The sequence below is a fragment of the Folsomia candida genome, unplaced genomic scaffold, assembly GCF_002217175.1.
Source record: "Folsomia candida strain VU population unplaced genomic scaffold, ASM221717v1 Fcan01_Sc034, whole genome shotgun sequence".
In the NCBI taxonomy this organism is placed as follows: domain Eukaryota; kingdom Metazoa; phylum Arthropoda; class Collembola; order Entomobryomorpha; family Isotomidae; genus Folsomia; species Folsomia candida.
In genome coordinates, this window is record NW_019091226.1 from 953,506 (window position 1) to 972,471 (window position 18,966).

The window sequence follows — 18,966 nt, forward strand, 5'->3', positions numbered from 1 at the left end:
GGCATGCGTTAGACGAGTGTGGCACCATCAAATTTCTTGCCTGGTTCCTTTTTTCAACTGAATCCTTTATTTTAGACATTGGGCCATTAGAAATGACAATTTTTTCATTCTGGAGTTGGTTTAGTATTGTTTTGTACGTCATTATTGGTTGGCAAACTATTTTAACGGCATGGAGCTCTTTGGGGTCAATTTTTGGACCCGTCTTTAAAATTTCACAATTGAGCTTTTTGGTCACGGTGCAGCTTGAACCGAGCTTCCAGAAAAGTTTCGAATATTTGGAATTGGCGCCATTGTTTAACGTATATGGGAAAATTGCTACACGTTCTATAATCTAGACTAACCCTCAGTAGATCTTTAATTTAAATTTCCATCACTTAGGGTTTGTTCATAAATTACGCAACGCTTGGGGAGTGGGTTCAGGCCTCAATGATATTGTGCCTATGCACAAACCATGGGCTGTACACAATACAAGAAATCCATACCGTACAATGTCTCGCGACCGCTCGGATTGCAAATATTCCTAATTTTTATTTTACTATTCATACAAATCCTCTCACCTAAATCATATTAGCAGGGTTGCATGATCTCGCGGTGTTTCACCGATTGATGAGCAATAATATGTCGATTGTCGGTGGATGAAGAACAACCCTGGTACCACTATAAACAGGAGGACTTCCAACTTCAGAAGCGACTAAGTTTTTGTTCATTTGAAGCTCTTAATCTGAAGGTTTCGGAATCGATATGGGCAAAGCTTAATTTCATAGGATCATTCTTGAAGATTTCAACCGTTAATTGGAAATTGTAAATCTTCAAATGGATCAGACAGGTTTACGGATAACGCGAATTATCTATGTATAACTATACTCATGAATACACGCAACGAATGCGTGATCGCTGTCTCCAACTGAAAACAATTTTTTTGCTTGGATAAATTGCTTTTAATTTGATCCTAAAGATAATTAGTTTGAAGGGATCATTGCCAAAAAATTGTTTTTGTTATTTAAAAAACTTCATGCCCGGAAAAGTGAAGACACAATTACGTTTTTAATTTTTGAGAAATAACAAAGACTAATCTTCCTGAGTATAAATAAATACAATTTATAGGATTTGCTTGATTAAACTGGAAAACTGTTCAATTTTTTATATCCAAATGGTTGAGCGTTCACCCCATGGACAAAATTGGATGCTTTTTTCTTGTACAGTCCTTGCATATGGCTCACCGATACAATAATGGAGGAAGCTTACTACATGACAGTAAACTTGATCCAAAAGCTTTCCTTCTACCTAATGCCACCAATTCATGGGATTGTCAAAAGGAAAAAAATTACAAAGTCTTGGATATCTCTTTATCTCGGAAAGTATTGGAAATTTAAGCTAACCTATGTAGCAAATGTTGCCCACAATTTTGCCATTTTCGTCAATCTTACACTTGTCTACAAATCTAAAATCAAGCTGGAAATGGGGATAATACTTTTTCAATTTCTGTATTTAATGCTTGGTCTGATTGCGTTGATGTGTGATTCAATAATCCTATCCAACTGCACAGTGGGCCAGGAATTTAAAAAAGTGGCCGTTAAGGCAGTGTCACGATTTGGCTTAACTAGTATACCATCTTAACCTTTGTAACCAACTTGACCTTGGTGTAAAATATTAAGGCACAGGTTCAAGCCAATCGGATAAACGAAGCGGTTAAAGTATGCCAAATACATTACGGAGATAGGGATTTTACATCTTCTTACTTTGCTGCCCATCGCCGTGCATGTATGACTAACTACTGGCGCCATTAATTAGGTAATAGTGGTGGGATGATACACTGCTGCGACCAGCTGCGACCATCAAGCGTTATTCCAACCACACCCACTTCTATTCATTAAAGTTAAAAAAGTCAAATTTAAGTTGAATTAATTTTACTCAAGTATGCTTTAAGTATACTCAATCATTTGACTTTCTTAGCAAACTGAGGTGGTAGAAGGAAAGTATCTTGGCTTTAAAAACCACACCCTCTTTAGTAGAGGATTTTTAATTAAAAACATTTCTTGCTGAGAGGCTTAATGGCCCTCATGTTTAACCACATTAACAATTGAAATTCGGATTACTTTTCAAATTGTTGACCGATTTTCAAATTTTTGAGTGTTTTGGAAACCTTAGGTCAATTGGCGAAATATATATTTCCAGATTTTTTTCAATTCAACCACACCCCCTCGAAATTAAGGTTACAAGGTCAAAGAAATTGTAAAATATAATTAATGAATACCGCCAAATTTCCAAGACTAAAAATCGAACTGCAGATCGAAAAAATACCTCTACACCCTGGACACTAAGAGCAATGTTCAAATGGTCATATTCCACACCCCCAGTGGGTGTGGCCCTCGGCGACTTTTCGATTTTAACGGAACCATGTCATGTGATATATCATTTTTCTCAGCTCGATAAGGGGGTTTCTACGGAATACCTACAATTGTTAAACCGCTCCCCTAGTGGGTGTGGTTCTCGATTTCGATTTTCGATTGGGAAAATTTTCGATTTTAATAAAACCATGCGATGTGTTATGTCATGTTTATCAGCTCGACGATCGGATTTCGACAGAATAATTAAAATTAAAAAACCACACCCCCAGTGGGCGTGACCCACTTTCTGCGATTTTTCAATTTTAAACAAACCAGGTCACGTTATATAGAATTTTGTCAGCTCTAATAGGGTATCGACAGAATTATTAGAATTTTGAAACCATGCCCCCAGTGGGTGTGGCGTTCAGCGACTTAAAGTTGTTTGTTCCGATTTTAAATTTCTCCCACACCGAAATAGCACCACCTGTGTGTTTGTGTTTCCATGAAGGCTCGTGTTCTCGGTTGTGGCGGTTTTGAGTACATTTTCAGCTCAAATTTAAATTTGTCAAAAAGTTGTATTTTTGTAATTTTAACGCTATATCAAAATCGAAAGAACTAAAACATTTTTTCTCAAAAATTACTAAAAATAAAATTATAAAAATATGCTTCTAAAAATTTGAAACCTTATATGCTATTTCGGAATTTTGAATAATGCAACAAGGAATTGTGAAAAACTAAATTTTTTGAAAGTGGGTTTATCTTAATTTACGTAATGCTATTCTAATTATCTTGTAAAAGTAACTCATTTAGTTAAGAGAAATGATGTATTACAGGACATGACATGGTTTAATTAAAATCGAAAAGTCGCTGAATGTTGATTTTAGGTATACCGTCGAAAACCCCTTGTCGAGCTGAGAAAAATGATATAACACATGGCATGATTTTATTAAAATCGTTTTATGAGAACCCCACCCACTTTGAGTGCGGTTTCCAAGTTTTAGATATTCCGTCGAAACCCCCTCTTCGAGCTGAGCAAAATGATATATTACATGACATGGTTTCATTAAAATCGACAATTTGCTTAGAGCCACACCCACTGGGGGTGTGGTGTCAATATTTTAATGATTCTGTTGAGATCCCCTCGTCGAGCTGAGAAAAATGATATATCATATGACATGGTTTCATTAAAATCGAAAAGTCGCCGAGGGCCACACCCACTGGGGGTGTGTCAGGTGACTATTAAAAATTTCCTCATATAATATATGCTTTAGGTTATTGTTGTACACCAAAATCTAATTCTTGTTTCTTCAAATTCGGCTTCTATATATTTTCGGCCAAAATTTATCAAATCTGGCCCACTGTGAACTGGAAAGAGATGGCTTGGACTTTGGAAGAAATACAATTATTAAGCAAATTCAAATGTTACGGTGAAAATCTAAACACCGAGATTTATAAAACAAAGGTTAAAATTATTAATACGAGTATTGGAAAATATGTAAATATCTGCAGAACAATTTTACGCGTGCAAGTCTCCAGCTATAACTTGGCTACGTTGATGGTATCAATTTTTCCTCTCATTGGTGAACTTGACCCTGGATATTACCTTTTCGAAATTGCTGGATATCCGGAAGTGGGAATATCGATATTTGGAAAACTATGCAGGACTCTGATCTTAAGCGTGGTTTCTTTTCATATAATTATAACATGTGGACACGTCTCATTTTGGTATATCTTTTTTGGGGCTTTTGCATTGGATACAACTAATAAAACACGTGGTGAGTTTAAAAGTAAAGTATTCCGGTGTCCGAAAGTTACTGTTTAAAATTAATAGATTTGTATTTATCGATTACTGATTTAGGTATCCACTCAAGGAAAACTGACACCAATAAATTATTCCAATTCCGCTTGTGGTACACGAAACTGTACATTTTACTGTAAACCGTAAACCAGATGATGCGTTGGACCCTTTGGTTAATCGTGACATGTGGAATGGGCATATTCGTATCATCCATGATAGCAACAATCCGTTTCCACCATCAGCTTGGGATGCCAATTTATTTAGTATTTCCTTCCTTAGTTGTGATAATATCGGTAGCAGGCGGGCTGGTTTTTTGCTTCGCGGAAAAAATATGGACTAATACTTGCAAGGTTATGCAGATTTATAAGGACATCTCGAAGATTTTTGGCTCCAGAGGTAAGGTTGAGTGTAAATTTGGAATGGCAATGTTCCCGATTGGGTTGCAAGTTAGGGATAAAACTGTGAAGGAAACTTTCTTGATTAATCTGTAGAGTGATTGGATTGATAAAACGATTTCAATACTTGTATGGGTTCGGACAGGTTAAAAAAATGCAAAAAGAATTAAATGTAATCTTGTATAGACTTACATATTTTTAAAATCGAAGAGGAAATGACTACTCTGTATCATCCTTTTAAATTGAACATTTACTCATTTCGATTAAATGGAACTTCTAAGTCTTTTGGTATTAAATTGGAGCTGGAATATTGCTAACTTAAATATTTAATTTATCAATGTCTTCTGGTTTCTTAATAAATTTGTGCCAATGCAATTTTGTTGATTTAAATAACATTTTGGTTTTAAAATATTACTACTGATCAGTCTGTTGAAGGGGACGCATAATTACAAGAGCATATAAAGGAAAAATTATTTGGGCAGACTAGCGTTAAACAAAAAATGTTGATTAATATTTTATCACAATACAAAAAACTCAAAACGTTTAGAAGAAACAATGTAGAATTTGTCATTATACAGTATTTTGTAAAAACTATTAAATTATTCTATTATACTGGATTCATTCTTCATTTTTCACTGTAGGAGAATTCCCCCTTGGAGAAAATAGTGCATAATTCAGCCATAGTGCAGATCGTACTCAAAATTTTGCATCGATTTAGTGTAAGTTACAAAAATTAAAAAAGAATAGATTTTGAAGTCACAATTACGTCAAACATTTGATCCACTTTGTACATGTCTACCATTAGGGCCAAGTTAATACTAGATATGTAATCAGCTCTTCGGATATTCTGTAGAAACGAAGAGGCTCAAAGTAAAGAATCAAAATTTTATAGTTAATTATTTTTTGTATTTTCTCTGCACGATTGGTAAAAAAATGTAAATTTAAAGCAGTAAAGCGCATTAATGTCGAACTAATTACAATAACTGATCAGTTTATTGAAAATAAATAAAATCTGTAATCAGAAATAATTTTAATTAATGATAACTTTCACCATGTATTTAAAAATGTTCGCAAAATTCAACTTGTTCCCCACTTCTAATGTCTCATTGATTTTAAAAATTTATAAATTATGAAATAGCCCTAAGGCAATTTCGATTAATGTACTTAGAAATAAGTTCCGTCTGGCCAGATGCACTTGGTGGACATTGTTTCCCTTATTGGTTTCTCAATTCGTCGCTTCGATTCATATTGTTGGGACACTCAACTGGTTAAGGATACACAAGTGGAGCCCGGGGGTGACACCGATGGAAAACTGGAAACTAGTCCTCGTTGGATATTCCGGCTTTCTTCATGGAATTTCTATGGTTTCGTTACTACACGTCGAAAGGATGAGGGAAGAAATCGTAATTATGCAAAATTCATGTATGGAAACAGAATTGAAATTGATTCGAGAAGGTATCTAGTAAACCGTATTATCTAAATTCCACCAAATTAGTTGAAATTGGGCGTGAACCATGATAGTGCTGAAGGCGTATAAATTTTGACATTTTTCATTCAGGAATAAATTGCGTTCGTCGATATTTTGTGACATTAGGCGCCCTAAGCGTATCGTCGATCGTCTCGGTTCCATTAGCAGTGTCACTCATTAGCTCGGTTGCACCCTGCATGCCTCCCCTGCTGAGTAGCATGATGATTCTGGACTGCAAGGACTGGGGCGATGATGATAGTTCCGGAGTATTAGTAAAGGTTGGAATAGGAATTATGGAGTTTTATGCTTGGACGGTCATCACTGGTACGATTTGCTATGGCCTATACATCCCCTTGTTGTATCCGGTCGAGATCAAGTTTCTAATTTTGGACATAATAAAAAATAAGTTTTGGAAGTAAAGCTCGTGTACAATTATGAACCGTTGACTCATATTGTACTACGTGTCAAGTTCAGTTAATTAGTTTCTTAAAGTAATTCTGATCTGGCTTTGCGTAGTACGTCGCTGTGAGGGTGAAAAGCGTGATTTTCAATGCATAGGGCTGGTATGGTAATTATTTCAACCATCCAACCTTTTGATTTCGTTTTGACAATATTAAATACAAATTTATTATTGAGCAGTCCAGCAAAGAATGGTAATAATTAGTTCCCAAATTTAGTAGATAGACGTAAAATTATTAAATCTAGTAACAAAATTTATCCGAAGTTTAAACAGCTAGGAATTTTTTAAAGTTAGAAAATATCACTTATTTTTTTGTAAAGATGATATATTTTCATTTATAGGAAAGAAACATGTGCCAGGAACCATGGCAACAGGCATTTACACCTGTACCGAATTCTTAATCTACTGACCATCTATCGGAATAATGCTTGGTGTCTGCCGTCCATGCCGGTCGTGATTGGAGGCGTCATTGCTGCCGACACTGTTTCTTTGTACATCTTGGTAACTTCATATGACCAGGTTCCCTTGTTAATTCTGATTTTATTCTCAATTATTTGTTTGGACTGTATGATCATCATTCACGTCGTCTTCAACATTCTGTCCAAACCGTACACAACATCTTGCGATTTTATCGAGTTCATGAAATCGAGGAATGGAACAAAATGGGTGAAACGTTTTATGAGGTCGTGTCAGCCGTCGAAACTGACAATGGGTGATGGAACGTTCTTTGATAGATTAACTTCTTTTGTAATCTGGCAGAAGGGTATTGATTATTTAATTACACTTTTGTTAATGTAAATAATTGTATAAATTTGGTGATTGGCAGTAATGATGATTTAATACCAGTTTTCTAACTATCTACATAAATAAGCATTGTAAAAAAGTATTATCCGGAATCAACATACGACGCAGGCAAAAACAGATCTGTGAATTTAAGTCGCACTCATTAAACGCATGGTCAAAGTTGACTTTATCTCATGCATATGTATGTAAATCCGCAATACGTCACATGACTGAATTCCAGGAGGTGGTATGAAAGTCAGAAATAATTAATAAGTCCCGCGGCCATTTTAACCCTAATTTGTAGCACAATCGGTATCCAAAAATCGTTAACGCAAAATGGTGCGAAATAATTGGAGGAATCGAGGTATTCTGCACCAATGATTAGGATTAACTGAAAGTTCTAGTTAGCCTAGGCTGACATAACTTAACTTCGAAATCGTGTCAAAATTTAGTCCCAATTTTAACCATTTCGGCTGCACCATTGGTGCAATATTATATCAAATTTCTTTTATTTCCCGTTTATTCTGTACGATTGGTGCAAAATTATGTAAAAATTAAACATCTATTTTATCCGCTTAGTTTGCACCTTTGATGCAAAATTATGTACAACTAATTATAACAGGGTGAGCTACTTCTAACGTTACTGCGGTTTATTAATAATACTGCGCGAATGAAGCTACATACACACATAATTGTATTAAGTAAATTGGTTTGCTCATTGTTTGCTCAGTGTTGTACCTCATCACTTGAGATAAGTAAGGATTGATGGAAACTTTTATTGTCACTGGACACAAATAATGGCTATATGTGAAGCATTTCCATTCGGAGAATGTGGGTAAAAGTAAAACACAATGAGATCACTTCGTACAATCGTGCATTAATTAACAAGAGATACCGATGTGCCTATATAAATACGGGACACGTAGCATTCTCGACAAGCAGTTTGTAAAAGGTCCCAATTACTTAGTGTCTTATCCCAATTACTTGTTTTTCAAAATGCTGAAGTTGCAAGTTTTTTCATGTCTCTGCCTTTTTGTGGCATGTGCGAATGCATATTCTATTTCATCTGCAACAATTAAATTGTCGAATAAGTCCTTGGCTCCAATTATTCCATGGGCTTTGAGTGGAATTACGGATTGTGGTATGCTTTTCAGTCTGAGAAATTAGGATATTTATGTATGTACGAAAGTATTAATCATTTGAAGTATGTATTTAGGTGTGGCTCAAATTGTGGATATTCGATTCGGTTCTTGTACCAATGCCCCCTGTCAAGTTACTGGAGGAAATTCATACGCTCTTCAAATTGATTTTCGACCACGTGAGAATTTTTAATTTATTGTTAAGGGTCCAAAAAACGGGATTTTTTGCGTGACATAATTTATGGATCGCCCCAAATTCACCACGTTTACAAGGGTTTCTCAATATTATGGATTTATAAAGTGGTGAAAAATTGAAAAATTTAAACTTGTAAGAATCATGAAACATGTTGAATTCTTGCTATATATAAATTCGAAAAGTTACAAGATTTTGCAACCAAAGGTTTCGACGGGAATACATATTTACAGCTTAAAATTCACGCTCTATTGACTCAGTAATTAGCGTATTGTAAAGAATCGAAAAATACAAGCACACTTCTTGTTGGCGGGGAACAACATAAAATTTGCCCCAAGGAAATCTATAATTTCCTTGGGGCAAATTTTATGCGAAATACCTGCATTGTTAATGGTTTTCTTACTTCCAGAGGTGATCAACACTTTGATTTACACCTTCGTGCAATTGTAATGAAAGAAACAGAACTGGTCGAGTTGACAGATACACCAGTTCCAAATAGTCCCGTTGTTCCTGGGCAATTGTACACATTTTCGTACAACTTTAATGTACCATACCAACCTTCCGGGGTAAGCTATGATGATTTTATATGCGTTAACTATAGATATACATTTCATATATACATTAAGTTATGGAACCAAAATATATACATAATTGTTTTTTAATAGGAGGTCGAGTTCCGAATGAAAGTGTACCAAAACTACGTTCACGAACTGTGTCGTGCAATTCCGCTCATTATTTTATAAGTTATAACCCCTACATAACAAATATTTTGAGGATGAAAAAATACTGAATTGTTGGGCAATGTTTTATGTATTTCTCATATTCGCAAAAGTAGATAATTAATTATGCAGTTTGTTATTATTGAGTAAATAGTGGTTGAAATATTTATGCGTAATAAATAACTATTTTACCAGATAGATATGTAAGTAGGACGGACTAGGGTTGAAATATTGTGAGCAAAGTTAACCATTTATGCATCGATTGTGTCGAATAAGTGGGTTTGTACATACTAAAGCATAGTTGATTACTTTGTAGACCGAGACCTACCTATGTACATATTATATCCAAGATTTTCGAAGAATGGTTTGTCAACATCCGGATCTAAACACTCTTTCTTACTCCTATTGAATACATGCAAAAGTTTTATATACACTCAGAATAAAAAGTAAGCAAATGGGTTATTTTTAATCCACCAGACTTTTAATTGAAATCACATAACTAAATATATTGAAATCGCATAACTTGAATTTCCAGTGCTTTAATTCAATTTAAAAACTGTAAAATTGAAATCTGCCAGACTTTTCTGAATCATACATTTTACTCAATTTCGAAGATTTGCCTTTAGAAATTTTAGGAAAAGATGAGCCATTTCTTTGAATTTTTTTATAAAAAAATTCCGTCAACAAGTAGGCGGCCTGCCGGCCTTGGCAGGGCAGACCCCGAAGGCTCAATGTCCCAACAGGAACGGTCATGGCGTCCTCTCTCTGATGTTGAAACCTTTCCAAATTATTGCAATTCCTAGACCGCAGGAAACAACGGTCCCCGGCACCCCTTCTCACTTTTTAGGGAACTAGTTTCCAGTTAATGCTCCAGTTAACCTACATAGATAGCTTCTTTAAAGTTGGAACGAGGTCATATGTCGGTGTAGAGCATTATTTTGCAATCTAACGAGACGAAGTCCCTGTCCAACAACGCTCATATGCTTGAGGCTTACCATTATGTGGCTCACCACTGGACTCGTTTTCTAAAAGTGTTTTCATTTATTGATTCAACTATGTACATGATTTGTGCTTGGGAATCCTGGAGCTTAGGCCCCATACTTCTGGTTAACAAATTTTGTTTCGAACACCCTTAGAAATCCAAGATCCAAATAATACCAAGTATTCATTATCAGGTTATCATAAATGTATGATTCTACCAAAGTGGTATTGATAAGTAATACGGTGTAACACATCACAGTTCGTTATTAAAGTTTTACAATGTCGGTAGGAAATTATGATTTTAATACCAAGCGGTAGCAACTTTATAATACCGAGAAATCAATACCAGCCCGAGTATACCAGATTTCTGACAGTGAAGTGGTTGCAAAATTCCTTGGTGTCTCCGATTTCTACTACTGTGCACTCCTAGATTATGATTGTATGGTTTACCATTGATTAGAAGAGCAAGGGATACCTCAAGAGTAACTATTTTGATGGATTTTTGCATATCAATGAATTCACAAGTTATGAAATTCCGTGTCTGATGGATTCAGTTATAGAGGTTGTTTTAGGGCATATAAAGTACTGGAAATTCAAGTTATGGAATTTCAATATATTTAGTTATGTGATTTCAATTAAAAGTCTGGCCCATTAAATGAGACCCTAAGCAAATTGCTACCGGGCGGTGTCTATATATGACCTCACCGGTTTGGTAGCGATTTTCTACGGAATTGTAGTAAATTTGCCACCCTCTTGTAGCATTTCCTTACCCCGCTCTTACGTTTAGTCAAAATGTGGTAGCAAATTTACTACAATTCCGTAGAAAATCGCTACCAAACCGGTGAGGTCATATATAGACACCGCCCGGTAACAATTTGCTTACTTTTTATTCTGAGTGTAAGGGGAAAGTTATGCTGTGATTTGTTTTGAATTCGTTGAATTTTTTTGATACCGGTAAATCAAATTTCCCGGTACTTGTATAATATTTAATTTCTAGTTATTTTGTATCAATTGTAAATTTTTGAAGTAGCTTTCTTAGAGTTTTCCGTAATGTCGCCAAATTTAAACAGTACAGATTTATGCATTCCGTCTTCAAGAAGTTATTTTTATGTTTCCTAACCCGATATAGGTAATTCATTTCGTAACCAATATCAACGACATTGCCTGCCGAACGCAAAATTCCTGAATCGCCAGAGGAGTCAATACTTCGACAAAGTTGTTGCCAAACTGGAGCCTCAGCGGGATCAGAGACTTATGAAACTTCCTCTCCCAACTCTTCCTCGTCCTGAATTTACAACTTTTTATCCAATTCTCACTCATCCTGTATACCTGACCTGCTGCGGAGAAAACTACAAGGGTTACGCATAGCGCAATGAAATATGTACGTCCATAGGAATACGAACGCCATGAAATTTTGACCTCCATGATAAATCAGAATCGTTGCGAACAGCATGAGTATCTGGAACGCGGGGATAATAAAGGCGGCCTCAAGGAAAGCGCTTTTTCGCGTGCAAGCGTTCAATACTTCTTCGAAAACCTGAACCTTTCTGAACCCTATTTGATTGACTTCATTTCTTGAATGGTTTGAAATAAAGGTTCCGCACCCAATCCACAGAAAGACAAAGCCAGTCAGAAGAACGAGCGCTATGTAGTGTGCCGCTCCCATACCGATCTGCATGAGAATGATGAACTCCAAAACGGAGAAGATGAGACGAAGGGAACTCTGACAATTCTGCACATGTCAGACATGTTTGTTATGTATTTTCTGATAGCAGCAAGAAAAACTGAGGTTACCAAGGTTCCAAACAACCGTTAGCGTGACATATATGTACATACATAGTTGAACTTAAGAAGGTTGTATAAATTCAACCTTTTTTCAAGCTACACCGGAAGTTATGTAAAAAAAATTAAGGCAAAAATTTGGAATCACATGACACTTATTTCATGTAAGTATGCAACTAGCTAGAAAATCCCGGTGTAAGTTACACAAAAAGTACAATTTTTTGTAACTGTTCATCATTTATAAATCATCTTTAGGAAAAGTTTAATGGTGCTTAGAAAATTTTATCGGGTATCATGATAAATAGCTTTATTTTACAAGATCAGAGATTTTAGGGTAGAATTAACAGATCGTATGGATGACATTTTTGAAGTGATTTATTCACAAGCTTTCAGGGTTCAACTGCCCCCTTCTTCAGGTGTAAAATTGTACATGAAAAATTCAAGATCAGAGATTTCGACTGTGAAGCTTACAATGCACATGTCAGACATGTTTCGCACGGATCTTCTTCAAACCACCACTAAAATATCAAGGAACTAAACACAAACAACAATTGGTGCGACACTTGAGCACTTCTGCAGAATTCGCGAAGTTATGAAGGTTTTAAGTTGGCAAAAACGCGCATTTTCACCATGCGAAACTATACGGAGTTCGCCTCTCCGCTTTCCGATTTTCTCTTGCGCTTCTCTTCTCCAGGTCATCGGTTTTCACATTTCATTCAACATTGAATTTATTAATTTCCCAACCAAGTTCTCGTCCGATTCTTCATCTTGAGCTTTTAAATGATTTTCTAACACTTTAAATATTTAAAATAGGTTCAACTAAGTGTTTATCAGTGGAATTTTTTAAAAAGAATTGATTCAGAATGGTGGATTCTATTTTTTTTTAATTTCTTGAATTTAATTTGACTTTTATTACTTCGTACTTTATATAAATCTTTTTTTTTACGATTTCAAAGAAATGATCGAATTTTGGTAAAGACCTAAATACATATTATTGAAAAAATTGATTAAAATTTTCAAGTCTCCTTACATATGCATATTAATTTTATACGCTACTTAACATACTTTGTAGATGCATACAGTAATGAGTGTTTGAACCATAATTAACACTTCCCCCAAAATAGTTCGGGTTCAGAAAGTAATAGGGCAGGGCATAGGACGGGTCGGGTTTTCAAAATGACTGACCAGTCGCATCTCCAGTTAACCATTGAATTAAATTCATCGCATTTTTTTAAACATTATATTTTTTCCACATAATCTTTCTTTCACAAGCTTAACAGGTTTTAGAAGTATGCTTTGTCAACGTTCGGATTTATGCAAACATTCCTTCTTATTCTTATTAAATATGCATAAATCGTTTTATGTAAATTTCTTTTATACAGTTTTCCATGATGTCAACTAATGTAAATATGCAGTAGAGATTCACGTGTTCATACATATTTACATAGATATTTAATTCTGTCACCCAGCCATCAATCATTGATTTTCATGTACTTACCTGTCTCTGCCTTTCAAATTCATTCATTCATCAAATTCAATCATTCTGAATGAGTAATTCGTATATCTATCAAACTGATGCGTTCATTAGATCTTAAAATTCATTCATTCATTCGATCCTCAAAGTCATTCATTCATTGATTCTTCAAATTCATTCATTCATTCGTTCGTTCTTCAAATTCATTCATTCATTCGTTCGTTCTTCAAATTCATTCATTCATTCGTTCGTTCTTCAAATTCATTCATTCATGCGTTCGTTCTTCAAATTCATTCATTCATTCGTTCGTTCTTCAAATTCATTCATTCATTCGTTCGTTCTTCAAATTCATTCATTCGTTCGTTCTTCAAATTCATTCATTCGTTCGTTCTTCAAATTCATTCATTCATTCGTTTGTTCTTCAAATTCATTCATTCGTTCGTTCTTCAAATTCATTCATTCATTCTTCAAACTTATTAAGCAAAACGAATTTTAATGCCGTTTGTACATGATCTTAGAATAGGTATATGTATAAGTACGTTAGTTTCTTGTACGGACAAAATCACCCTTTTGGGATGAAAGGTTGATTTTACCCAAGCCACGATGCCGACCGAGAAAGAGGCATCTTGCTTTTCAGTCTTTTTTCGTCCCAGCTTTCAAGATCTAATAAATATAACGTGCCATTTTCCTCCAAAAGCGGCCTTAATCTTGGATCGACGTGCGACGGGATGACACCATAAGTTAAGTTATTCCAAACTTTCGCGGCCACTGAGCTTGTCAATGCACATTAAGGTATAGATTTATTTATTAATATATCATTATATTTAAATTTCTACATACATTGCGACTATCCCTCAAATTCACAAGACTTATGTACTACCCTTTCCACTTGAACAATAATGCACTTATCGTATACTCTATGATAACCTTGTGATACGTAATTTTCGTTCTTGGTGTCATGTTCACAAAGGTATATTGTCCCAACCCAAAATGAAAATGCGACTCTTGCAAGGATCTTAACGCTCTGTCAATTTGCTTGCGTCTCACGTTACCCCAAACACAGCTGGCCCGCAACCTCCACTTCCTCACCAGCTGAACCGATACAGCATTAAACTCCCCGCAATCGGGCAGCGTATGGAACGGGAGCCATAGCGACACCACTAGAAAAGCGGGAATCACAAAGTACAATATTATCCCCGGCATCAAGTGGTGCATCCTGACCGCGAAATAGTTCGTCAACACGACCGTCAAAGAGATAAAGAACATCATCAACGTTGGCAGTGTCGTCAATGGGTAATGATAGATTTTCTGGAGGACTAACACCTCTTTATATTTTGAAATAGATTCGGTCAATTTTGAAAATGTGGCCAGCGCAAAACAGTGCTCCTTCCGGTACGGCTGTTCCATCAGATGAAAGTAGTACAGCCAGATTTTGCTTCCTACGACGAAAAAAAGTGCGATGTAGACCCAACATCGCGCGACGTCAAGGGCGATTACGATCGAGAATGGAAGCCGGAAGATTAATCCGACCCAAACCTGGATACTGAAGGTGTTCGAATAGTATGGAACGAATTGGAGGAGCAGGTGATGCATGGGATCGAGTTTGAGGAGTAGTCCGATCGGGACGAAGAAGAAAATGCCGAGAACGAATAGGATATCGGCAGAAATAAAGATGAATGATAGAAAGGCACATTCTTCTTTGTTTCCAGAAGAAGGTCCGTACTCTGGAAATATTGGGAAAGTTTGGTTAATGTAGAGTGAATTACTCAAGTACGACTTGCACACTTAACAGTGCAGTGAAGATGGATAAACATTCCGTGATGGATTGATTTTGGGAGAAATTCTCTCCCGGTTGGTAGTAGTTTGATTCTGAGTGGTGAGTTTTCACCATAAGAACGGTGTATATTTTTTCACTACACGATAATGCCCGTTATTACCGTGCCGGTTAAGGCCTATACGCACTTCGGCCAGTGATAATTCTATATGTACCGTTTTGCTAAGAGTTTACATTTGCAAATCTGTGAGATTCATTATTTTTGCGATTCCTTAGTACATATTCTTCGTATCGTAAAACAAGTTACGACGGTTACGAGATTTTGTAAGCGGAGTAAAATTTTGTCCCCAAAATCGCATTATTAAGGTTACGATTTTTGCGAAGAAGGAATAATGAGTACCCTCAATATTATGCCACCTTCATTGTTTAGTATTATATTTTTTGTTTACTCACCTTTTTCAAATCTCTTCAAAAGCCACATGTGTTGATCCATCCCAAAATTCCAATCTTCCCAGTACGTCCAGAAAACGTAGACTATCACACCTTGTGCAAAACTAATGATGACGAACACCCCTTGAACGAGATGCTGAAATGAAGACATTCGTTGGGGGTACATGACATGAGAAAGGAGCAGATAATTGCATCCCATTTGCGCAAATAATATTTCAAATCCCAGCACCATAATAGTCCAGATAGGCACTTTCCTCAACAATGGGACAAAAACGAGCCTCGTTTTATACGAATCCCAGTAGATTGGAGGTTTAAAAAGTGGCGAGAATATTTTAGAATGAAAGTCAACCGCGGCTAGTGGAGGATTGCAGGCCATTTTCGTTTAATAAATACCTTTAGTAAAAACGATGTTTATAATGTATTCGTGTTACAATATTTCTGTAGTTTAATAGTTAAGTGTGAAATTTTACAAGGGTTAGTCCAGTTTATAAAGACATTTCGCAAAATCCGATTCTAACCTGGGTATATTTTTTTACACGTTTGGAAAATAATATCTCTGGTTGCCAAGAACAAACTGGAAATATTTAAGACTAAAAAACTTATGAAAGAAATGTAAAGTATTCATGGATGATTAAAACTGAAAATGATAAAGTGCTATCAATAAATTGCAGCCATGAATCTGTCAGATTGGAATATACATTCGTGATTGAAGTACGTATTTACATATGTGTGTATGCACGGCTACATATTCTCCTTCCACGGAAGTTTGAACTTTTACAGAAATTGAGAATTAATGAAATTTGTTGTCGATTTACGTTAGGTTTGCCGAAATTTGAGAGCATACGTCGGGAAACCAACATTGAAAGTAATTCAAATTGAACAAGAAGTCATGCATATGCATGTGCGTATATTTAGATATGAACATGCATAGGAATTTCCGAAAAACTAAACTATGTATATATGTAGGAACATTACATATGTATTAACCTATAGGAGATTGAATTTAATAAATAAGAAGTTTCAATTAGATATAATAGACAAGACAGGAAATTTACAAAGTTATCAACCTTACGACTCGATTATGTATATACATACATAAGCTTCAATTTTGTCCAATCAAATTCTCTCAAGTCCTTGCGATTCACAATTGCGTGTGCCGAATACTTAACTAGCATTATGTGTTCCATACTTTGACAGAAATAAATATTTAATAGACACGTGCATAAAGCATAGACATGTAAATAGAATTAAGGAAATTTTTTATTTAACCTATGCAACACATACAAAAATGCATGTGTACATATGTAAATCAAGGAATTGATTGATTAAAATCGAGAATTATTTATTTTCAACCTTGCCAGATGGCTTCTCCATGTGCATGTCAGACAGGTGCTTAAAATTATCCCAGCGCTGGGAGGCATCTTTTAGTTCAGAGAGGGCATTTTCCAAGTCCATGGTAATGTGCATAGATCGGAGTACTCCGGGCTTGGAGTACGTACTCCGGCCTCCGGAGGCCGGAGTACGCAGCTTTTTCTGGAGGCCGGAGTACGCGGAGGCCGGAGTACACGTGGCCAGCCGGAGGCCGGAGTACGGAGGCCGGAGTACGGAGGCCGGAGTACGCAAAATTTCCGATCGCATAGATAGGAGAATTCCGGGCTTGGAGTACGTACTCCGGCCTCCGGAGGCCGGAGTACGCGACTTTTTCTGGAGGCCGGAGTACGCGGAGGCCGGAGTACGCGTGGCCAGCCGGAGGCCGGAGTACGCGGAGGCCGGAGTACGCAAAATATCCGATCTATGGTAATGTGTGCATACGTACTGTTGAATTTGCATAGACGGTCACCGCATTTGGATATATTGACGCATTCGCGATAAATAATAGTTTATTGAACATGGAAAGCCCGTATCGTCGAAATTTATCATAGTGAGATTAATGCAAATGAGGTGACACGCCAAAGTAAGATTTTTTATAATTAAGAGGTGAATTGACAGATCGTATTGATGACCTTGTGTAGTGTATATAGTATTTTAACACTTCGGAAAACAACTGTTTCCTTCTTCAGATGGTCAGAAATAATTACAATAATTATTGACACTTGACAAAGTTTTAATGAACAAATAAGAATGGTGATAAATAGCAAAATGGTTGTTGACAGAAAATTTTTGTCACGGACGCTGTGGTCGTGGCGCTGGTGGGATTACCAGATTCGATGTAAGGGGAAGTAATAGTGAATAGTTATTTTTTATAATGTTTTTTTCACTTATTACTCAATTTCCCCCCTAACGGGGTCAGAATTTAAAATTTTGTTTGAAGTATTTTCTATGCCATTAGCTGGGCGATAAACAATGCTTGAAGAATTAGTCCATGGTTATCTCTTGGTGAAAATATAGTGCACGGTACCGAGTGCAAAATGGACCACCAATACTTTTGAGAACCCACTGTAGGTATGTACATATATATATGTTTCTGTTGTTGTTTATGTTGTTAACAAAATTTCTTTAACAACATAAATAGATTTGCTTAGCAACATAAAAAAATTTCGTTAACAACATAAACAAATTTCCTTAGCAACATAAAAAAGTTTCCTTGGCAACGTCAAAAAATTCCTCAGAAACAAAAAAATTGCTTAGCAAGCTAAAAAATTTTATGTATCCCGTCTTGAGGACAGGTTTATAGGCTAGTATATTTATAACTGAATTGCGTATTATTTAAATAAGGTGAATTTTGTTTTTAATTTAATACTTTACGCCAATGTATGCAATGGACAAGACATATTAGCGCATTGTAAATAAAGTGCGTAATGATCATTTTGGCTGTGGTTTATACAGATACAGAAGATCGGACGTGGATTCATCTTGCAGCCAACGGAAACGGACCGACGGACCGTGAAGAAGGACAGAGAGAAGATCAGGTTGGACCAGGGTGCATAAACTTTTTTTGTTGTCCGTGGTTTCTCCTAAGGAGAAACCACGGATAACAAAAGTTTATGCACCCTGAGGTTGGACCATCAGAACGAAAGGTGGGATTTATATTTATTATTATTATTGTCTTCTAATAATGCATTGGGTTTTGTAACGACAACGGATGGACGATCGTCGTCGCTTGTGTAGTCAAATTACCACACAAAGATTTATATATTTATATGCGAGTGGTATATTAATGTGTTTCTTGCAACATGTGAGAGAAGACGATGACAAGGACAAAGAGGATGAGAGTAATTCGGAT